The sequence below is a fragment of the Onychomys torridus genome, chromosome 17, assembly GCF_903995425.1.
Source record: "Onychomys torridus chromosome 17, mOncTor1.1, whole genome shotgun sequence".
Taxonomy (NCBI): Eukaryota; Metazoa; Chordata; class Mammalia; order Rodentia; family Cricetidae; genus Onychomys; species Onychomys torridus.
In genome coordinates, this window is record NC_050459.1 from 7,219,002 (window position 1) to 7,241,559 (window position 22,558).

The 22,558-nt window shown below is 45.6% G+C and overlaps 1 protein-coding gene across 2 annotated transcripts in view; it reads left to right on the forward strand.

Moving 5' to 3' along the window:
- The first annotated feature begins 350 nt into the window (after positions 1-350).
- Myo16 (myosin XVI) overlaps positions 351-22,558 on the forward strand; it is a 473,339-nt gene continuing 451,131 nt past the window's right edge. Inside the window, exon 1 of one of the 2 annotated variants that reach the window (XM_036166675.1) lies at positions 351-562. The gene's annotated coding sequence lies outside the window, so the exon portion shown is untranslated. The remainder of the gene's footprint in view (positions 563-22,558) is intronic. The other variant, XM_036166674.1, reaches the window with a different exon arrangement.

The following is a 22,558-nucleotide window of genomic DNA, read 5'->3' on the forward strand; positions in this document are numbered from 1 at the left end:
GGATGGGATAGCCTTTGTTCTGGTGGGATGTCCGAGGGGAGCCCCGGTGCAGCACACAGTGCCATCCGCTTCCCCGTGGTCTTACAGAAGTCAGGGCGGAAAAGTTTGAGGTGCGAGCCCCTTTCTCACATCCTGGGCGAGGGAGAGGCGGGAGGAACCCGAGGGAGGGTGGCAGAGCCAGCCTGGGAGGCGCGGTCTCCGTGAACGCGTGAGAGCGCGTGAGAGGGAGGGAGGGACGCGGGGTGCGGCAGGGAGGCGGGAGGGCTCCAGGACGAGGAGACGGCCTCTCTGGCTGCGCGGAGACCCGGAGGGGACAGGAGGACCAGGAAGGACGGGAGCCCAGCTGCGGGCTGTGAAGGGAGGGGGCGGGGCGCAGGACTCCGTAGCAGGGACAAGGCTGAGGCCAGAGGGGCGGGGGCTTCGAGCTGCGGGCGGGTGGAGTCCGGGTCCCCAGCGCATCCCCACCCGTCTGTGCGTGGTGGCCGGGCGCCCAGGAGCAGAGCCGAGCCGGGACCGTCGCTGGATCGCGGGGCACCGGGCTCAGAGGACCGTTCTCCGGCAGGTAGGGGCGGCGGCGGGGATCCCTCGCGTGAGGAACTTGGAGGAGCCTAGGTCTAGGGTCCTACGGAGTGTGGAGTCCAGCCTCGATGGGTCCCCAGCGCCAGTCCCAGCTGCCGTGGTGAGCGCTGGACTTAGGGCTTAGGGCGTGGGGAAGCGGTCTCTCTCGGTTCTTCCCGGCAAGGGATCGCAAAGACCCTGCCACCTTTGGAATATGGGAAAGAAGGCCAGGACCATAATCCTCCTCCGAACTCTGGATCTATCCAGAAGGAGGCAAAACTGGCAATTTGTAGGAAGAAGCTGCCAGTTGCCATGGGAGATGCGCGCTGTCACCTAGCGACCCTCCTGGGGCGATGGGATGCCACTTCCTACTCTCCTTTGGTCTTGGAGAAGAGACTTGGGAGAACAAAGATGCAGGCCGGAGCTTGCCAGCTGGTGCCTCTCGCACTGATCCCTCTGACCCCTGGCCTCGACCCCCCGTGTCAGTGCTTTGTCTGAGAGGCCGGCAGCGACTAAGTGAGGGGCAGGTCAGGACTTGCTTTGCGGTACCTCCCAGGGCCACAAAGCCTGCCTTCCCAGGCTGGATTAGCCTGGGAAGCGCGCCTTTTAACTAGTCCCTTGGACACCTTCTAAAGGAAACAGGTGATCTCCAGGATTCTTTAGCTGTCTGTGCCTTTTACTCACTTGTGGCTTAGGATGGATTTGGGGTCAGTGTGTGAAAATCTCTTGTTCAGCACTTGCCCCTGCAGAAACCATCAAGGAGCCAGGTCAAGTGAGCCCTGGCTGTTCTGAGATTGCTACAAGAGAGAAGGGTTAGGGACCAGTGCTTACCTGGGGTGTGTGCAGGTGTGTGTGTGTGTGTGTGTGTGTGTGTGTGTGTGTGTGTGTGTGTGTGTAGGTGTGTGTGTGAAGGTGTATGTGTGTGCAGGTGTGTGTGTGTGTGTAGTTGTGTGTGTGCAGGTGTGTGTGTGTACAGGTGAATGTGTGTGCAGGTGTGTGTGAAGGTGTATGTGTGTGCAAGTGTGTGTGTGTAGTTGTGTGTGTGCAGGGGTGTGTGCGTGTGTGTGTGTGTGTGTGTGTGTGTGTGTGTGTGTGTGTGAAGCTTTAACCACTTTAGTGGGGCTTCCTTTGGGAGTCTTGGGAAGCCTCTGGTGTCCTGCCGAAGTGACAGTTGCCCCATATTATTGCCAGTGTGTAAAGCTCTTGCAGCCCTGTCATGCTTGTCCTGAAGCATTTAGTTTAGAATCAAGAGGAAGCAGCAAAGTCACCTAGGAGATCCTGGAAAGAAAGCCAGGCTCAGGAGGGGCCGCTGCAGACCTGTCTGAATGGAGCTCTTTACAGCTGCCAGGATCGCTCACATTTGCTCGCAGTATCCTTACAAGCTTCGAGGGCAGTCTGTCCCATCTATAGGAAAAGTGTTCTGAAACATGTCAAAGCTGTTTTAGTTGTTAATGTTACAGAGGTGTGTGTGATGGACAGTTAAACTTAACGGGAATCTAAGGTTAGTGCACGTGGAGATCTGTACGAGCCCATGGGACTTACATTTGGTGGACTTTGTGACAGCCAGGATACATGTCATTGCTTTGTAACCAGAATTACTACAGACTCTATTACATGCCATTAAAGTCATCTAGAATGTAATATTTGTTTACTAAAGGAATAATTACTTTAATCAAAATGTCATCTAGAGAGCCTAATGTTATGTTCATCTGTGTCCCGAGAGAATTGGGGCAGCTGTGATGAAAAGCGCTGATGTGTTCTGTGTACACCAAAATAGCTGAAGTGTCTTGTGCTGGCATTTTGTTCTGTAAAGACACCTCTGCCCACAGTCTGGGAATGCTTCAAGACAGACACTCCAGTGGCTGCTACACCAAGTCATTAGTGTTATCTGTGGGCAATTCCGTACTGTACAGATAAAAGAGTGTCTGCAGAACTGGAGCCCTCTGCAGGACACAGGCCTTCAGCGGGACATGAGTGTTCTTGAAGGAAACTAAATAAAAATGGAAACATCTCTGAAGGAAAGTCTATTGGATTCTGCCACATCCACACACAGAATTCACATGGGACTCAAACACGCATATTTGTGTCTGTGTAGGTGTATATACACAGCTTGCAGATAATGAATGTGCTAAAAATCAGCTACATGTGTGAGGAAAAGAATTCCACCTGACCTGGGATATTGGGAAAGATGGTGTTTCTTTCCCTTAGTTCCTGTGCTCAGCTGAGCACTTGAACCAGGTGTCTGCCATTGGCGTATGTCATCCCGGGGTGAATCTGAGCCGGTGACAGACAGCATGTAAAAAGAAACCTGAAAGTGATTGTCTCAGGCTCCTCCACTATCTGGAAAGCAATGAATACTCAGAGGACTTGAGCAGTTTTGTTGGTTTGTTTGTTTTTTTGTTTTTGTTCTTGATTACCAGCTAGATGAGTGCAGATTTCCTGAGTCCCACTATCCCAGTCATCCTGGAGTGTTAGAGTTGTGGGAATGGGAGGGTCTTGGTGACATGATTCTGAGGGGAGAGCTGGCAGGAACTGGGTAGAATTAGATAGAATGGGATATTTCTCATTTGCCTCCTCTGTCCCTGAGCATCCCTCTGGCCACTCCCTTTTCATAGATTCTGGTCTCTACATGATGCAAGTCATTTTTCTTCAAGATTCCATGGTGCTAATGTGGACATCACAGGGACACAGCATGTAATTTGATCTCATGAGTGAGCAACCAGGTAGTAAACATGAGCATTTTCACCAGAAATACAAGGTGAGAAGGCGAGCACAGGGACTGCCCGTCTTCCCCCAAGGAGCTGAAGGGCTCCTCACAGGACACCTCGTTCCCAATTGCCTCTTCATCCAAGATCTTCCTTGATCTTTCCAGTTCTCATGTCCACAAGGCAGGCCAAGTGTGGTCATTAATTTAGGTTCCCCGAGTCCAGCCTCTGAATCCCATGCCCTCTCCCTTTATAGACTTAAGCCAGGGACAGTGAGACACTCTGCTGGGGCTGAGAGATGAACATTGCTTTCCGTGTTTCCTTCTTCAATGTGCTTGCCTTCCGGGGCTTCCTACAGGAGCTGAGCGGTATGGGCTGAACATTGTTTTATGTGTGTCCTTTCTCCAAGGCTTCTTTGTCTTTCTGGTCCCCCATCCTGCCCTGGAAACTGCTGTCTAAGAATTGAGGCAATGCTTTTTAGAATGAAGGAAGTAATTGGCCAATCAACTTGCTTCTCTCTATCATGGGCATATTCTAGGAATGAGTCAGTGCCTTTCAGACCTAAAGTTGTAAGAAACATACTATCAGCTCTTCTGCAACATTTTGTGGAAGTGAGTCATGATGACTTTAAAAGCAGTGTACTTGGGTATCATGTTGACAAGATGTCGACTTGCGATGGTTTGCCTTCATGGTTAGCTGGGCTGGATTTTGGAACTCATGGAGTATTACTGTGTGCTGGCAAGGCCATTTTCAGAGAATTAACTGAAAGCAAAGACCCATCCTGCATGAGGGCAGAACCATCACACAGGCTGGGTGTCTGTGCTGAGTACAAATGGAAATTGGAAAGCAGTCCCTTCCCAATGCTTCCTGATATGTGCAACCAGAGGCCACATGCTGGAGAACCTTCTCCACCATAACAGAGACTTTCTTCAAACTGTGAGCCCAAGGGACCCCCTTGTACCCTAAGTTGTTTCTTGTCTGGTGTGGTCAGAGTGATAAAAAATTTAGTTAATACATGGTAAGTGTTTGAAGCACGCAACAACTTGATTCTGGAAAGAACAGTATACACATTTCAGGTGGAGTCACGGTGCTCCTTGGTTGGTTCCCTCCTGGTACCTGGGGAGGACAGAATGTCCCTCCTGGTACCTGGGGAGAACAGGATTTCCCTTGTGGTACCTGGGAAGGACAGGGTTTCCCTCGTGGTATCTGGGAAGGATAGAATTTCTCTTGTGGTACCTGGGAAGGACAGGGTTTCCCTAGCTCACTCTGGTCCTGCAGATTTGGGGTCTGGGTCATTTTCCTGTAAGCTGTCATTTGAAAAACCACTGAGTCTAAAAGTGCAAGCTCATGTCCACCCGGTGTGAGTCAGCTCTCTTCCCTACTTAAGCAGGGGCCTGGAAGGATTTTCTTAGATGATAATTCCTGTTACTATGATAACCAGGAAAAGTTGACAATACATCAGAGCATTAATTAAGAGAATGTTTAGATTTATGTTATCTAATTGCAGCCTAAAGTAGTTATACACAATATTTATAATTTCAAACGCATTGTTATTTTCCAGTAGCGAGTTAATGTTGTGATTTCTTTGAGCTTTTCTCCCTCGGATCTCCCTCCCTCCCCCTCTCCCTCCCTCCCCCTCTCCCTCCCTCCTTCCCTCCCTTCCTTCCTCTTTCCTCCTCTCTCTCTCTTTCTTTTTGAGAATTAGGATCTTGTTACTGTATTTAGCTAGGTATACAATAACAAACTCACAAGGTTTTAGAATATTACACACACACACACCCGTTATCTGACATATATACAATCTTGCTAACTCTTTGTAACAAACTGACCTGGTCTTTGTAAGTTCTACAGACTTCATGCCTCAGCACCTGGCCACCATCCACCTTTCTGAGCCCTGCCTCTCCCTCCCTCCCTCCCTCCCTCCCTCCCTCCCTCCTTGTCTCAGTTCAGTTTGCTCTGTGAATTCTCCCTTTGTCTACCTGCCACCCCCTACCCTTGATACTCTAACTGCCTCCTTTCCATCCCGTCCCCAGCACTACCTGCCTGCCTCTGAGCTCTCCTTGAACATCCTCAGTCTGTGACTGTTTTGTCTTCAGCCAGCCTCTGCCTGCAGGGCCCCTTCCCTGGATGCTTGGTACAGCGCCTGATTTCTGATCTGAGAAACAGACCCTGCTTTCCCTGGCTCCATGGTTTGTGCTGTGGTACCAGAGTTCTCTCGTTCATGGGCTCAGTTCTCCTCTTTCCCTCCCCCACTTTACCGCCCATCCGTCATGGAGTCACTGGCGTTTATCTCATGAATATTGCTCAGATTAGTTTTTCCCTATTCTGACCTTCTCTGGCTGCCCCTATCCAGGCTTCATCACTCCCTGCCAGGGCTCAGGAACCGGCCCTCATCCATCTTCCTGTTCTACTCTTCCCCTCTGAATCAGGCTCACAGTTGCCAGAGTGATTTGTCTTCAATGCAAATTCAGCCATGAGACCACTTGCTGAGGGACTACAGCAATTTCCTGTTGCCCACCGTGTAAACTGTGGCAGGTTCCTCTGAGCCATGTATGTATATCATTCATCCATAGCCCCCCTGTCTACCTCCTATCTATTCTTCTACTTCTCTTGAACCCCATCCTTCGCTTTATAACACCAGCTGGCTTGTTCTCCACGTAGACCTTAGCCTCGGTTGCTGCTCTGGTACTCATTCTCCTGTAGGCTGGGTGTGAGCATCCTTAGCCTCGGTTACTCCTCTGGTACTCATTCTCCTGTAGGCTGGGTGTGAACATCCTTAGCATCAGTTATCTCTCTGGTACTCATTCTCCTGTAGGCTAAGTGTGAGCATCCTTTTACTATGTTTAGCTGATCTTGAGGAACACCTTCTCAAAACCCCAGCACCATCTCCACTCCTCTCCCGGCCCCTCCATAGTGTAAGAACATCCCTGTCTATAAACTTGGAGGTACTAGGTTGTGCTTCTGTGTGTCTTCCTGTCCTGCAATCTCACTTCCTTTCTTTCCTAGGCTCGGCAGGTTCCGTGTGTGTAGGCAACAGGCATGAGGATTAATGAAGGGAAAGCTACTTCCAAATTGCAAGCCCATCCCAGAATATTCCAGCCCCATTGCCCTCAGCCTTGACCGATGAAGCTCCATCTAACTTACTGTTTGCCTCTGTCCTCTCTGCACCATTCCAGATCCTCCTCATGTTCCTGATTCCTTCTAGCCCCTTCTTCTCACAAAAGTCTGCTTCATTTTACAGGCAAGAAAAAGAAAACACGGAGCCCAAGGAACTCTTGTTACATGCCTGGTTTATCTGAGAGCCACACTTGTATGACACTCTCATTATTTACCCTGTGCTCTTACCAGCTTTTAAGAGTAAAGATAATTACCTCCTTAAAGGTGTGTCATGCAAGCTGGGCAGTGATGATGCATGCCTTTAATCCCAGCACTCGGGAGGCAGAGGCAGGTAGATCTTTGTGAGTGAGTTCCAGGACAGCCAGGGCTACACAGAAAAATCCTGTTGCGGAAAAAAAAAAAAAATGTCATGCAGAAAGCCAACTGGTGGGACAGGATGTGACACCAGCAGAGCCTGAATGTTCCATGGCCTGTTGATGACAGCATAGACAGCCTGCATGCTAGGCATGTTGTCTTGGTTTTTAAAGTAAATCCTAGATTGACTGAATTGTAAGAAAAAAAGATATGAGCCATACTACTTTCAAATACTTGATGTGGTATCCATTCATTAAGAATTTAGGTCTCTTCATTTATCCATACATAGTTAAACATAATACACAGGATTACTAGACACAATATAGGAAAGCCAATTATCTCATAATGCATAAATGACATTGTGAGCATTTGTTGTTAAAATGTATGGTTGAAGGGCTGGAAAGAAGGTATAGCAGTACAGTGCACTTGCTGATCTTCCAGAGGACCAGAGTTCAAGTCCCAGCACCCTTGTGGGTGGTTCTCACATACCCATAACTCTATTTCCAGAAGATCATATGCCCTCTGGCCTCTGCTGACACCACCACACACAAACCATACATGCACATGAATAAAATACAACTTTTTAGAACACATGCTTAGAGGTGTGTATATGGATGAGTTCAAATTGTAATATGTTTAATCAAATTATTATGCATAAAATCAGCTTTGAAGTAATTCTTGAAAGAACATATTGAAGGTGTTTTAATTTCTTTCTTATTATCAGAATTAGTTCCTGTTTTAAAATGAATCCGGAGGTTGAAGCCCCTGGCACGCGCCTCTGTCTGCCTTTAGTGAACACATCTGAAATATTCAATAACTCCTATAAGAATGATCGGTTCTCGCCCAGCCACTCATTTCCTTCTCAATTTCAAGTCTCAGTTATTAGCAGCCCAGTGTTGTGTGATTGGGAGTCCCTGGGTAGAGATAACTCTCTGAGCTCCCGAATCCTGGTTTAAAACATCTATTAATATTCCTTTTATCTTTTTTATTTAGGAAGGAGAAATTCACTTCGGTGATTTAAAACTCAGTGTGAGATTAAAGAAATACAGCCTAAGAAAGAGTCGTGATCAGGGCTGAGTAAACACGAGAGTAGAGGACATGGCTAGTGTGGATTTACACTGTGTAGAAGCAACCAGTAGGGTCTGGAGTTAACTTCTTGGGGAGGCAGTTCACTAAGGCACAAGCACTTGGATAGAGACACTTCCTGGGGTTGTCCTAATGTGGGTTATCCTGTCCCTAAGGCTGAAAAGAATCATTGTGTAACATGATCTATAAGAAGGAAGGAAAAGGCTTGAGATCCGCTTCTCTCTGAGTGGATGGGACAAGCTGCCCGGGCCTTGTCTGCTCAACCAGCCAGGCAAAATGCTTTGCAGGTTTAAATGCAGGATTGAATGGGAATAAAGTAGTCAAGGCTTTCCACCAATCCAGAGACCTGCACACCTCAGTTTTTGCTGAGCTTCTGTGGAGAAGACAACTTATGAATATCTCCCCTGCCACACCTTGTTTTTTCTGAATGTTTCATTCATTCTGAAAAAGTCTCAGGATTTACAAAGTTTGAGTTATCTTCTAAAAAGATATCACTGTGAAATAAAAATAATGAAAAGGCATGCTCTAGTGAGCTTGGATCTAATTAATAAGTAGGAAATCACTGGTGATGGGTATGCAATAAGAACATTAGAGGAAATGGTTTTCCATGCCAGTTTGTGTTGTGGGTTTTGAATTGTTAGGAGAGATAATTATAGACTAGTGAGCAGAAATTGTAAAATCAGATAGGACATGAGTAGACCCAGAGGCTTTCAACAGCAAAGCAGTCCCTCCACAGTCACCTATACTGTCAAGAGAAAGCAAAAGAAAAAACTGGAAATGCCGTCCGCTCTCCAGGGTGCTCTGTGAAGTGACATTTAGCCTGGAAGTTGTCTGAGACAAAACACTGATTTGCTATGACAAAAAAGACTTCAAACTAAAACTAATCAGAAGTGATATAGAGGGATACTTCATTCTAATCAAAGGAACAGTTAATCAAGAAGTCACACTATCCTAAACACATATACACCAAACTCAGGGGAACCAAAATTCATAAGACGAAATGTACTACCAGATGTAAAGACACAGGTGAACATCAGTCCACAAATAGTAGGTGATTTCAGTACTTGCTTTATCCAATAGCATCTCTAGTAAGACAAACTCCCTTAGGTTTGTCTGTCAGGTAACGTCTTCATTTCGTTTTGAAAGGCAGTTGTACTAAACATGATATTGCTGATTGTCAGGCTTTTGTTTTTCATTCAGCATTTTGGACGTCTTGTCCCTTTCTCCTCTAACCAGTTCAGTTTGTGCTAAGATCATTTGAGGACCTTATGGAGCTCCTGTCTAGGGGGCAGGTCACCTCTCCTCCACTGCTTTCTAGATCCTCCTTCGTCTTTGACTTTCAGGGTTTCTTTGTGTAACAGCTCTGGCTGTCCTGGAACTCGCATTGTGCAGAAGGCTCTGGGATTAAAGTGAGAGCCACGGCTGCTTGGCCTTTGTCTTTGACTTTTAACAATGTGATGTGAATGTGTGAGCCACGTTGGGATCATGCTTCTGGGGTCTGAGTGTGCAGGTCCTCGGATTTGGGTTACCTGTAGCCATTAAGCCATTATTTCTTCAAGTCATCCCTTTGCGCCTGTCTCACTTTTTCTCACTGGGACACTCTGGGATGTGCACAGTGCGCATACTGTCACCACTCAGTGGAGTCATAGTGTACAGTGCGCATACTGTCACCATTCAGTGGAGTCATAGTGCACAGTGCGCATACTGTCACCACTCAGTGGAGTCATAGTGCACAGTGCGCATACTGTCACCACTCAGTGGAGTCATAGTGTACAGTGTGCATACTGTCACCACTCAGTGGAGTCATAGTGCACAGTGCGCATACTGTCACCACTCAGTGGAGTCATAGTGCACAGTGCGCATACTGTCACCACTCAGTGGAGTCATAGTGTACAGTGCGCATACTGTCACCACTCAGTGGAGTCATAGTGTACAGTGCACATACTGTCACCACTCAGTGGAGTCATAGTGTACAGTGCGCATACTGTCACCATTCAGTGGAGTCATAGTGTACAGTGCGCATACTGTCACCACTCAGTGGAGTCATAGTGTACAGTGCGCATACTGTCACCACTCAGTGGAGTCATAGTGTACAGTGCGCATACTGTCACCATTCAGTGGAGTCATAGTGTACAGTGCGCATACTGTCACCACTCAGTGGAGTCATAGTGCACAGTGCGCATACTGTCACCACTCAGTGGAGTCATAGTGCACAGTGCGCATACTGTCACCACTCAGTGGAGTCATAGTGTACAGTGCACCTACAGTTACCCTCAGTGGAGTCATAGTGTACAGTGCGCATACTGTCACCACTCAGTGGAGTCATAGTGTACAGTGCGCATACTGTCACCACTCAGTGGAGTCATAGTGCACAGTGCGCATACTGTCACCACTCAGTGGAGTCATAGTGTACAGTGCACATACTGTCACCACTCAGTGGAGTCATAGTGTACAGTGCGCATACTGTCACCACTCAGTGGAGTCATAGTGCACAGTGCGCATACTGTCACCACTCAGTGGAGTCATAGTGTACAGTGCGCATACTGTCACCATTCAGTGGAGTCATAGTGTACAGTGCGCATACTGTCACCACTCAGTGGAGTCATAGTGTACAGTGCGCATACTGTCACCACTCAGTGGAGTCATAGTGTACAGTGCACCTACAGTTACCCTCAGTGGAGTCATAGCATCCCCTCTGTGCCCTTTGCTTTTGTCTAAGATGCTTGTTTTTTCTGTTCTAACTCAGTATTTCAAATTGAATCAGTTATTTTTTTCTCTTGCTTGACTCACCTACACTGAACCCCTCTGGTGACATTTTATTAAGGTATTGTATTCTATTTTGGTTTTTATCATAATTTATTTTTTCTTTGTTGACATTATCTTCTTGTTTGTGTATTGTCTCCTTGATTCTTTAATTGCCAATCTGTGTTCTAGTTAAGTTCTTTGAACTGTGTTATGATGAGACTTTGTATTCTTTCTCAGGTCGCTAACAGATATGTGGGGGGTTGTTTCTGGACAGTAATCTTACCCACCTGTTTGAGCACTGAGCCCCTGCTTCTTTGCATACCTTGAAACATCATTTTAAAATTTTTCTGAGACTTGGGTATTTAATAAATTAACCAACATTTTCAGGCCTTGCAGACTTTCAGGAGAAGATCTTCATGTCCAGTCTGGCAGGGCTGTGGGGTGGTGGTTGTGGATTGCTCTTTCCCTGGGTATGTCTGCGCATTTTCTTAGTCGGAGAGACTTTTCTGTTTCCTTCTTCTGGAAATCCCATACTCATACTCCCTCTAGTGCCTTTGTAAGATGGTCACAGTTTTCTGCTGTGATCACTACAAGCCAAAATACTTGTCATATTCTGAATGACACTCAGTGATTCAGGGCATGCCACTTTCATGAGTACCCCAAATGGGTTTCTATTCTACTATCTCCTAATTCACTAGTACTATTTGATCCATCAGCATTCAGTCAGATCTTAACAAGATATTTGGCAAATATTTCAGAATGTCAACATTGACCCTATCAGCTGTAGTTGCCAGCCAAGTGCAGGGGACTCTGGGTAGGATAAGACCAGGTCAAACTAGTTAGTTGTTGAGCAAAACAGCAAAGGGCCAGCATCACCTTGAGACATCAAAGACCAGCACCAGTGACATGTACTTGCAAGAACAGACAAAGAAATGTGGTGACTTCAGGGGAAACCAAGTAGAGGACTGATCAATACCAAATCATGAAGAAGGAAGAGAGACTGAAAGAAAGCCCCATGAACATACCAACATCAAGACAGCACCTCACGGCTTGAATTGCTCTGCACAGGGAAAGGCAGCATCCATGAGGACAGCAGGATGAAGGTGTGTTAGTGACCAAAGAAACTTACAGGATAAGGTTTATCTCGATTATGGCTCCAGAGGTTTGAGGTCTATATGGTGGGACAGCATGGCAGCAGGTGGCAAACACAGAGGTTGGACCTGGGAACTAAGAGCTGAGGGCTCACATCTTGATCCACAAGCACAAATCAGAGAGAGGGGAGTGGGAATGGCAAGAGGCTTTGAAACGTCCACACCCACCCCCTGGTGATGTAGGAGGCTACATCTCCTAACCCTTCCCAACCGCACCACCAAGTGGGGACCAAGTATTCCAATAGCCAAGCTTATGGAAGGACACTCTCATTGAAACCACCATAGAGGGTTTGGGATCAGTGGGGTAATACAAAGTACAGTAATGCAGAGTACAGATGAACCAGAAAGAAGGGGGAGCCTCAGAAGGCTGCAGGCCTGTGCACATCTATACTTTACACCTTGCCCAAAGTACTGTGCAAGTGCAGATGTATGTGGTCTCTATCTGTACCAATGGGGTGACAAGATCACAGTTTATCCTATAACTTTCCCCATGATGTGGTAGCAACATGGTTTGGGTGAAATTGATCTGACTCAGCCTGGAGTTGGCTGGAGTTGATCTGCACACTGGTAGGTTTATTCCCTACCAGATAAAGTATAATTTGAAACCTGGGATTTTTGTGGGTTGCAGGAGGATTGTCACAATTATTCCTTATGCTTAACCTTAGTTATTCTTTTTAAGTAAATTCACTATTTTAAAATGTACGTGAGTGTGTGTGTGTGTGTGTGTGTGTGTGTGTGTGTGTGTGTGTCACTGTGTGTGTCTGTGTCTGTGTGTGTTTACATGTATCATGGCACACATGTATAGGTCAGAGGACAACTTGTGGGAACTGATTTTCTCCCTCTACCATGTGGGTTTCAGGGACTGCACTCATGTACTCAGGCTTGGCAGTAAGTGCCTTTACCCACTGATTCCTTCAGACATCTTTAATGAAAACTAGAATGCCATAGAGAAGATAAATATGTCATAAGTGTATACCAGCAGCATTGGAATTAAGTCACATTAAGATAGACTTTTATGGGCAGCATCTGCTGCCTCTGAACATGGTAGGTTTTTTAGTGTGATGATAGAGTGTTCATAAGTGGAACTGTGGAGGATTGTTGCACAAGCTGTGGGTCATTTATTTCTGAATGAGTCCATTCCTGGGCATATGCCAGAATGTACTTTCTCTTTTACTGCTCTTGGACATTGAAGGCCGTGTCTGCCATGACTGTGGTATGTGTATCATGTTTCTCTTTCCAGGTCTGGGTACAGAGGTGTAAAAAGGTCCACAGGGAGTGTACCCAGGAGGCGAAAAAGAGCCCTGGACATGAACACTCTAAATGATTAACACTGAAAGAAAGAACTGAGTGAATTGATATTAGGGCCAAGAATGAGGGGTAACTTATCAGGAAGAACTGTCACCTGCAGCCAGTGCTTTCAAAATACCAATGATATAAATTAAAAATGTCAAAGACCCATCTTGAGAGAATGCGTGGACTAGACATTAGCTCTTGACTGACACCCAGCACAGTGAGACCACATCAGCACAACACAGGCAGAACAGGCAGACGGGCTGTAGCCGGCAGGGCCAGAGCCTCACCGCTTCATTGATAAGTCAATATTTAGAGCCACACATTCATCTTCAGAATCACAAAAAAATTAAAGAGGTTTCAAAAATGGAATACATTCAGTGAAAATAAACTAGAATGGTTAAAACCCTGAAAGGGAATCATGGATGGTTTTCCTTGGAGAGGTTAGTATCAGAAAAGTGGGGAAAGAATGTATCTTTCATGTAGAGAAGTGGTCTTGCCTATATGCAGTTGATCTTGGACCAGTGTAAATTTGACCTTAAGAATTTTAAATAAAGAGAAATATGACTGTACACTCAGTGGAGTGTGTCCTCAAGGAACCAATTAAACAGATGTCTCCCTGGATGTCTGAGATTCTGAATTTAGATGTCATCTCTGTACCTCTCCCTTTCACAGGAAATGGGAACAGTGCATGGTCTTCAGCAGGGAAATCCCGGGACTTTTCAACTGCTCTGCGCATAGCATTTTCCTTCTGGAACAGAGAAGCGCTTCTTGGTCCTAAATTACAGCTTCCACTTACATGTACAGCATGGCTTAGACAGCCATCCCCGCCTTCCTCACAAATAACTACTGCTTGTAAAGGGATAAAGTCAAAACAAAGGGAGAGGCGAGCACAGGCCTTAAAAAAGAGCCTTGCTCCAGAGTCACAAGGCTGAGAGTAACCCTTACGGTTATGACTCCTTTGGAGTAAGGGGCTGGAAAGGTGGTTACAAGGTTAAGTGTGCTGGCTCTTCTTCCAGGGGATCTGGGTTTGATTCCCAGCACCCATGTGGCAGCTACCAAACATCTGTAACTGCAGTTGTAGAGACTCTGAAGTTCAGTAGGGACTAGAAGCAGACCTGGATGGGAGTGTATTTAATTGTCTGAATTCCAGATGCTTTAGAAATATAGGTATTATCTTCTAGAGTTAAAAGTCTCTGCCAGGGCAAGGAATACATACACATTTTGTGATATGCCTTTAAATCAATGTCCTTGAGAGAAATACTAGTTACAGGCATTTGGGAACAACAATGCAATAAACATGGTTTGATAGAAATCTCCTACCATTTAGATACATTCGTATTTCCAGGAGATGAGTGAGGTAATGTTTGTTAAGTCCTCATCCCCCATGATCATTTTGCCAGAGCCTGGAAGTCCAGATTCCACCAGATGAGCCCAGGGAAGTTTAATCTGCATAGCACATGGCTCCAGGTCAGTGGCCAATAACAATTTGTAGTAAGTGATGGAGGGGTAGGGAAGCCAGCACTCTTCTTGGTAAACCTAACAGGAGGGAGACCCCTCTGTAGTATAGAAATGGGTCTCCAGCTCTGTCCTGCTGCTGTTTCCTCCCCTTCTTGCCCCTCTGCCTCTGTGTATCCTCCTTCTCCCATTTCTGCCTCCTTCTCTCTTGCTTCTCTGGTCGCTTTACTCATGTTGCTTTGCTAATGATTTTTTCAATTATTCCCTTCCTTGTAAAACTCCAGGCATAAGCTCACCAGTTGTTCAAGTGTACCTCACATCTGAATCTAAACAACATGAAAGGGGAAAAGATATTTCTTTGACTAAGCTAAGCAACGTGTAGAACACACATTTCTGGGGAGAACCAGATGCATAGGCAAGGCTAAGTACTGCTTTAAGTGTTCACAAAATCTGTCCCAAGAATGGATTTGTACTCAGGAGAGCAGGCCCTGCACCTCATCAGGACAGCACAATAGAGCCAACCCTGTTAGTGCAGGTGTGGGTGAGCCAGCCCTGAAATTGTGAGCATGGGAGAACTCTCCCCACTTCTTATGTGTCTTGTGACAGCATGGCCCATGGCAGGTGAGAGAGCCGACCCTGTGGTCATAAGAGTAGGAGAGCTCTCCCTGACCCCCACCAGCTGCAGCACTCAGGAGAGCAGGCCCTGCACCTTGCCAGGACAGCACAGTAGAGCCAACCTTGTTAGTACAGGTGTGGGTGAGCCAGCCCCAAAGTTGTAAGCATGGGAGAGCTGTCCCCATTTCACATCTGGTGGACTACAGCTGCTCAAGTCCAGATGCCACAATGTGACTTGGCCCACCCCATCATCTACCTCATCTATGATCTGCTGGAGCGCATGAAGGGGCCTGACCTGCAGACCCAAAGCTGCAGATCTCCACAACACAGGGCAACAACAGGATATCCAAGAAGAGACCCAGTGAGGACCCAGCATTGTAGCTGAAGTTTTCTCCAGTTCTGCCTGGCCCACAGTCAGGACAAATCTCTCTCAGCTGCCGGTGCTACAGCTGCTTAGACCTAACTGAGTAAACACACAGAGACTTAAATTGCTTACGAAGTGTATGGCCATGGCAGGTTTCTTGTTATCTAGTTCTTCTATCTTAAATTAACCCATTTCTTTTAATTTATATGTCACCACATTTCCATGGCTTTACCGGCTGCCTTTACATGTTGCTCCCTGGATGGCAGACGGGCATCTCCTCCAGCTTCCACCTCCCAGCCTCTCTTCTCTGTTTTTCCTGCCTATCCTATACTTCCTGCCTGGCTACTGGCCAATCAGTGTTTTATTTATCAATCAATCATAGCAACATATATTCACAACATACAGGACATTCCACAGCACAGCATTGATAGTGTAGTAGAAACCACAGGCCTCGAACCAGACTAATAACTCTTTGCAATGAACACTTGCAAGTAAAGATACATGGACAAAGGGGTTCATGGTGTGACTCACTGTGTCACATTGCAGCTTCCATGACGATATTTTTAAGTTTCTCCCTTTTTTATTTTATTTTCTTCTTCTTTTTTTTTCTCTTAATTTTTGTTTTATTTGGCAGTATGTGCAGGGGCGGGGGGGTAGATGTGAAGGGACAGGGAAATAAATGGGATCAAGACACACAATGTAGAAGACACATAGAATAGATTTTTAAAAATGAATGTGTTTAATAACAGTGAGAACTCTGTAGGATTCAGAATCAAAGTGCTAGGGAGGGTGGTGTCTGGCTTCTGTTTACCTTTTAAAAGGGGGCGGTCATTAAACACATAAACTGAAACATCAGACACAAAGTTCAGTGCTTTCATGTATTAATACTGTATTTGTCTTATGAATTTAAGCCATGAGTGAGTGAATGTGCATGTGTGTGTGTGCGTGCATACCTGTGTGCACATAGGGCTTCAGAGGAGGACTTCTGTGTCCTCCATCACTCTCTATATTGTCACCTTGGGACAGGGTCCCTTCCTGAACCTCAGGCTTGCACTTTGGCCAGTGAGCTCCCAGCTTCTGCTTGCCTCTCCCTCCCAGTGCTGAGGTTACAGCAGTGCATGGCCACACTCAGCTTTTCCAAGAATGCTTGGGTTCTTAGGTATGCTCTGTAAGCACTCTTACCACTGAGCCATCTCCATACCCTGATTTTTAATGCTACTCCCTTTTTTTTTTTGTAGACATGGTTTTATATAAGGACATGTCTAAAGGCTCTGTGTAAAAACTGCTGAATGGATGTACCAATTGAATAGCATTGAAAGATACAAAACTAACAGAGTAAGCACACAAATCTTAAGATAGAAAATGAAAACCCAGCACCATTGCGGCTGCTAGCTCAGGTCTCTCTGAAAAGGAGGCTGACAAAACAGCCCAGTTAACCAGAGGGTCAGGTAATAATGACAAATCACCAGGAAATAAAGTGATGATGAAGGACCCCTGCACTAAATCACAGCAAGACTGAATGGAGTAGAAGCCAAAGGAATAGAATGCTGGCATGTGTGAGCTCTGCTCAATGTTTTCCTATTTTTATTAATGTTTCTAATTAGAAGATGTATTATGCTGCATGGTAACATTTTAATGCATATGTGCCATGTATGCTCCATCCTTACACTCACAGCCTCCCCCTTCATGGTGACTTTTTCTGAAGATCTTCTGTCCCCCAAGTAGATTCCCTTCTTTACTGCACAGATTCTGTTACTCTGGAATCACACCTCCTTTATTCTCCATTATCATGGAACCCTTTCTACCTCCACTTTCTACTTTTATTATGCACATACATGTGTGTGCACACATGCATACACACGCACATAACACACACGCACACATGCACCACACACCACAGAGAAATAGAGACTAAAATCTAGCCACACTTTACCTTTTGACCTGAGGCTCTAATCCAAGATCCATTAGTTTAGAAGTTAATAATTTACTAGAATTTTTAAACAGTTTGTCACTCACAATATACACATTGAAACATCATCAGAGCAGTCACCCAAACAAGACATTTGAGCAATGACAACACAGGCTGATATGTTGACACAGAGAAGGGAAATCTCACAAGGCCCTCCCCCCAGATGAAGAGCTACAGGTAATGACTGGCTGCTGAGGGGGAGACTCAGTCCTCTCCAGGGACAAGCCCCCCTTCTAGGTGGTTTGATCCCATGTGGTCAGCCTCTAAAGACATGTACACATGAGGGGACTCAGTAGGCTATACATACATATCTACTGTGTGAGTCACACACACATATATAACAATAATGAATAAGAGGCTATGAAGTTGAAACAGAGTTGGGAGGACAAGAAAAGAATTAATAGGTTGTAGCATGAATTGTTAGAAGGTCTTACTAATAAAAACAAACCTGGAGCCAGGTATTGGGGTGAACGCGGGAAGATCAGAGAGACAGAACCAGCCACAGCTAACCTCATCTCACCAATTCCTCAGCTGATCTCATTTCCTCAAACTGGAAGCCTCTGTGTCCTCATCCAAATGGATCACAGCTGAACTGCAGCTCAAAAGCCTAAAAGCTTAACAGCTTCTACTTCCTGGTCCCCATGCCTTAATATACCTTTCTGCTTCCTGCCATAACTTCCTGGGATTAAAGACATGTATCTTTCCCAAGCAAGACATGAAATCTCAAGTGCTGGGATTAAAGGTGTGTGTCATCATGGCTGGCTGTTTCCAGTGTGGCTTTGAACTCACAGAGATCCAGATGGATCTCTGCCTCCAGAGGGCTAGGATTAAAGTAAGGTGCATGTGCCACCATTTTCTGGCCTCTATGTCTATCTAGTGGCTGTTCTGTTCTCTGACCCCAGATAAGTTTATTAGGGTGCACAATATATTGGGGGACACAATATCACCATAATGGGTGAGAGGGAGGAATAGAAATGATATAAATACAGTATTCATGTAGAAAATTTTCACTAAAAATCCTACATAATTCAGTCTGTCTGGATTGGCCTTGCTGGAGCCTCATTTTGCCCCCTGCTGTGTATGTGCCCTGGACAAGCATTTACTAGTAGGTAGTGATGTTCTGGTATCTAAAGATAAGTTTGAGTGACTTCAGCTGTGACGAGAATCAAATGTTGTGTGTGATCTGTCTGCACACACCACTGTGACACCGGTAAACAGGGGCTGCAGTCATAACCTGTCTGTGGATCCCTTTACCTGAAGGAAATTCAGTTTATATGCAAGGACAAAATAGAAGGGAATTGTGTCTTTTATCATTTGGATCTTAGGGATTGTTTTTGAGGTCTTTATTGTGAACATGAAGTTTCTTCTATTTTAGCAACTTGTCGGTAAAGTTTTCATTAGGTGAAAAAAGTAGATTTTCTTTCCGAATTAGAAAATTATGGCAAATTGAACACAATTGGTATTTGTCAGAGAGAAAATTAGCTAGTAAAATCCATAGACAATCTGAAACATTTTCACAATTCATTTAACGGCGATGGGGATTTAAATTCTCTTCTGTCTCGGGTATATTTAAATCAATAAATGTTTAACTTTCTGCGGTACAGTTACATACAATTTGAAAGTATAGGAGAGAAATTGCCCGTGTGCATCCTCTGGTCTCTCTCCCAGTGGTGACCAACAGCAGAGAGGTCGAGAACGGCCTTGGTTACACTGAGGGTGCTGGACTTGGGTAACTCCCATTTTCCTGTGTTCCCTTCCTCCCTCCACCCTCTCTCTCTCTACTCTTTTCTCTCTCTTGCCCCCTCTTCCTTATTTTGCTTCTTCTGTTTTCTGTTTTCTCCTTCCTGTCCAAAGTATCCAGAGAGCTATCAGACGTGTTATCTGGCCCGCTGGGTCTCAGTCCAGCTAGGAAGGAACCGGCCTGGTGAAATGGTAGGGCAGGTGGAGCGCAGCCTGTGGGTGACCATCTGTTCGAGGAAGTGCAGTGAACACCATGTCAGAGCCATGGGAGGGAAGAGATTGGTGAGAATAGGCTGGGGAGGTGGCTCCTGAGAGACACCGGAAGGGAGGACTCAGGTCATTTGTGTGGCTGCTATGTGGAGATTATTAAAAACTCAGTAGTTTATTGACATTTCTTTTTGTACATTTGTGTTGGGTAGATAAGTAGAGCCAATGATTAGAACTTTTAAATTGGATTTCAGCTTCTTTTAATTATCTACAAATTTCTATTTGCAACACAGTTATCTGCAAAAGAAGTCTTGTTTCTTGATCCCTTCGGCTGCAGACATAATTGCCTGTAATATAAAGCGTCTTAAGTGTCTGTGTGCTACTTAACCCCCTCACCTTCTGTGCAGCTGGCTGGGAGACAGCACTACTCACACTGAAAACTGTCTTCTGTATGCCTGACAGTATGCCCTTGAACCTGGCCTGTGGGACCTTAAGTAGTTTTTCTTCTAAGTGTAATTATAGTTAATGATCTGTTTTGTAAATACAATGGCTTTTCCTTTCTCTGGGCTGAATTTGAATGTGAAAATAATTAAGAAAATAAATGTGAACTTTACACATCTTGGAGATGTTCCTATTATTATGCATATTTTACACTTTGTTCTAAATTTACATTTATTTTTTATCACAAAGGGTCTTGAACTTATTTGGATTTGTGTAAACATTCGCTGGAGGCACAGGGGATCTTTTTACTTTGCATTTCCCCAATCCGTCTTCTCAATGCAATGTTTCTAGTGTGGTAAATAGTCATTAATTACTTTCCAAATAAAAGTAAGTCAGGAAGAAGAGTGCAGACCTCTCACGGCAGGTGGTATTTTAGCAATGTCCTACAGTATTCTAGGATGGGGAACCTTTTGTTTCTCCTTGAGACAGGGTCTCGCCATGTAACTCTGTCCTGAACTCACTGTGTAGACCAGGCTGACCTCAAACTCACAGAGATCACCTGCTTCTGCCTTCTGAGTGCCAAGGTTAAAGGCGCACATCACCACACCTGGCTAGTATGGGGAGATTTTTAAGAGTGTGGACACAGACCAGGACTGGCTAAGTGTTTTCTCCATCCCCAAGTCCCTCTCTGTTCAGAAAGCAAGGGCTCCTGTGATTATATGACACAACGATGTGCAACAAAGTACAACTCCAATGTGTCTACTCATTCTTGTCTACTTAATTAATGAGCAAATGGTCATGTCAGGAAACTTCATTTAAGTTTCTGCTTCATGTCCATGCATGGGTTTTAAATTGTAGTTTAGAAAAGCATCTAGTTTGTGAATACCATAAATTCCAAACAGAAATGCAGGAACCTCATTTTCATGGCTGTATGCATTTCCTTGGGCTACTGTAACAAAGCACCACAGACTGGGTGGCTTCCACAGTCTGAATGTGCTATGTTACAGCTCTGGGTGTTAGATGTCCAAACTGAAGGTATAGACAGGGTTGGCGTCTACTGCAGATGGTGACTAAGAATCAATCCATCCAGCCCTGTTCTGGCTCATTGTGATCAGCTGTCCTGTTGTCATTGGCTTACAGAACTCAGTCTCACTCTTTGTATCCTGTTCTTGCTGAATACCTTTCTCCACCTGAAAGGACAGGGTCATGTTGGATGTAGAGCACATTGATAACCACTTGTGATCTGAAACAGCTGCCTTGACCCTGAATCCCAGTAAGGACAAATTGTAGGCTTCAACACAGAAATTTGAGAATGGGAAACACAACCCACATCACACAAAGCCCCCAATCAGTTCAGTTTGGAAAGGAGATGTGGCGGCTACTTGGGGAAATGAATACAGGTTGCAAGGAGGTCTCAGGGGCAGTGGCAACTTTGCTGGTACAGTGGTCATGTCTGGTGGAGAGTAGTCAGGGGGCTTTTCATGGAAGAATGATAGGACCTTGAACAAAAGGGTCAGACCAATGAATTGTACAGTACACAGAGGTCTGTAAGCAAACTGGCCTCTGGCCTGAGCTCTCTGCCCGACCAATGGAGGCGGAGCAGCTAGGATCGCCTCCTCTCTATTCTCTTGTGTCAGCCCAGTGTCAGACAAGGGACTTTTCACCCCCAAACAACAACAGGGGACAAGTAGACTCCTTGGAGGGGTGAAACTTAACTTCCCTTTGACTTGGCATTCCTCACTTAAAGTAGAAACGGACCTAAGAACAGTGAGGTCCTTTCTCTCTGTTCCCAGACCTTGAACCTCACCCTCACCTTCCTAATTTCCTTCTTTGTTGATGCTCTCTCCATCCCACCTGGACATCTATGGTTTGATTTTTGATTTAATTGTAGCTAGATCTAAGACACATCCAGCCCCCAGGCCCTAGCCTCCAGCTGTGCTCTATATACCTGCCTTAGATATAACCTTTGTATAGCTCCTTGTCCAATTCACAGCTGCTAGACAGTGACAGAGATCAGTCAGTCTGGCAATATAAATGCACATTGATGAGTCAGTATGTTCCGGCTGGGGTTTTTGGACCTCATCAGGAGCCAGGGAACCCTTGTTGTGGCAACTCTACGGCTCATCTGTTTCTGCACTCTAGAAATGAGCCCACAAATCCAGTTTGTCAACTCTACTGCCTTCAGACGTCACCAACATGTTTAGGAAGCAAAATGGCCTGACACAGAAAGCCCCAGATGGAGACACTAGCACCAACCCTGCAACCCTGATCTTCATCCTGGGTGGGCTTGAAAGACACCTGCCAAGCACACAGCTGTGGAGCTGGGCTGTGTCCATATAGATGGTTAACTTACTAAGGGGATTTTAATGATAATCCTAAAAATAAAGTCTGTATACATAGGATTCTTTGATTGAATGTATTGTACTCAACTTCCATTAGCTAGAAATTTAATTACTGTTGCTCTTTCACACATTTTCTGGGTGTCTCGCCTGAGCAAACAATACCATTTCTTTCCTTAAGCCTGGCAACAGATGAGGCTCACTCCTCTTCTCTCCACCCTTGGTCTTCAGGAGGGGCCTGGGATGGGGTGGCAGAGGCCAGCTGGTGAGTGCAGAATTAATTACAGATTGCGGTTCTCAGAAGTGCAGACATGGGTGACTACCCTCTGATGACAGAGGCAGCTGCTCCTGGCCTTTTAGTTCCCAGTAACCGGGCAGACAGTTTATTCCTTTCTTTGGAAGCATATGTTGCAGGCTTT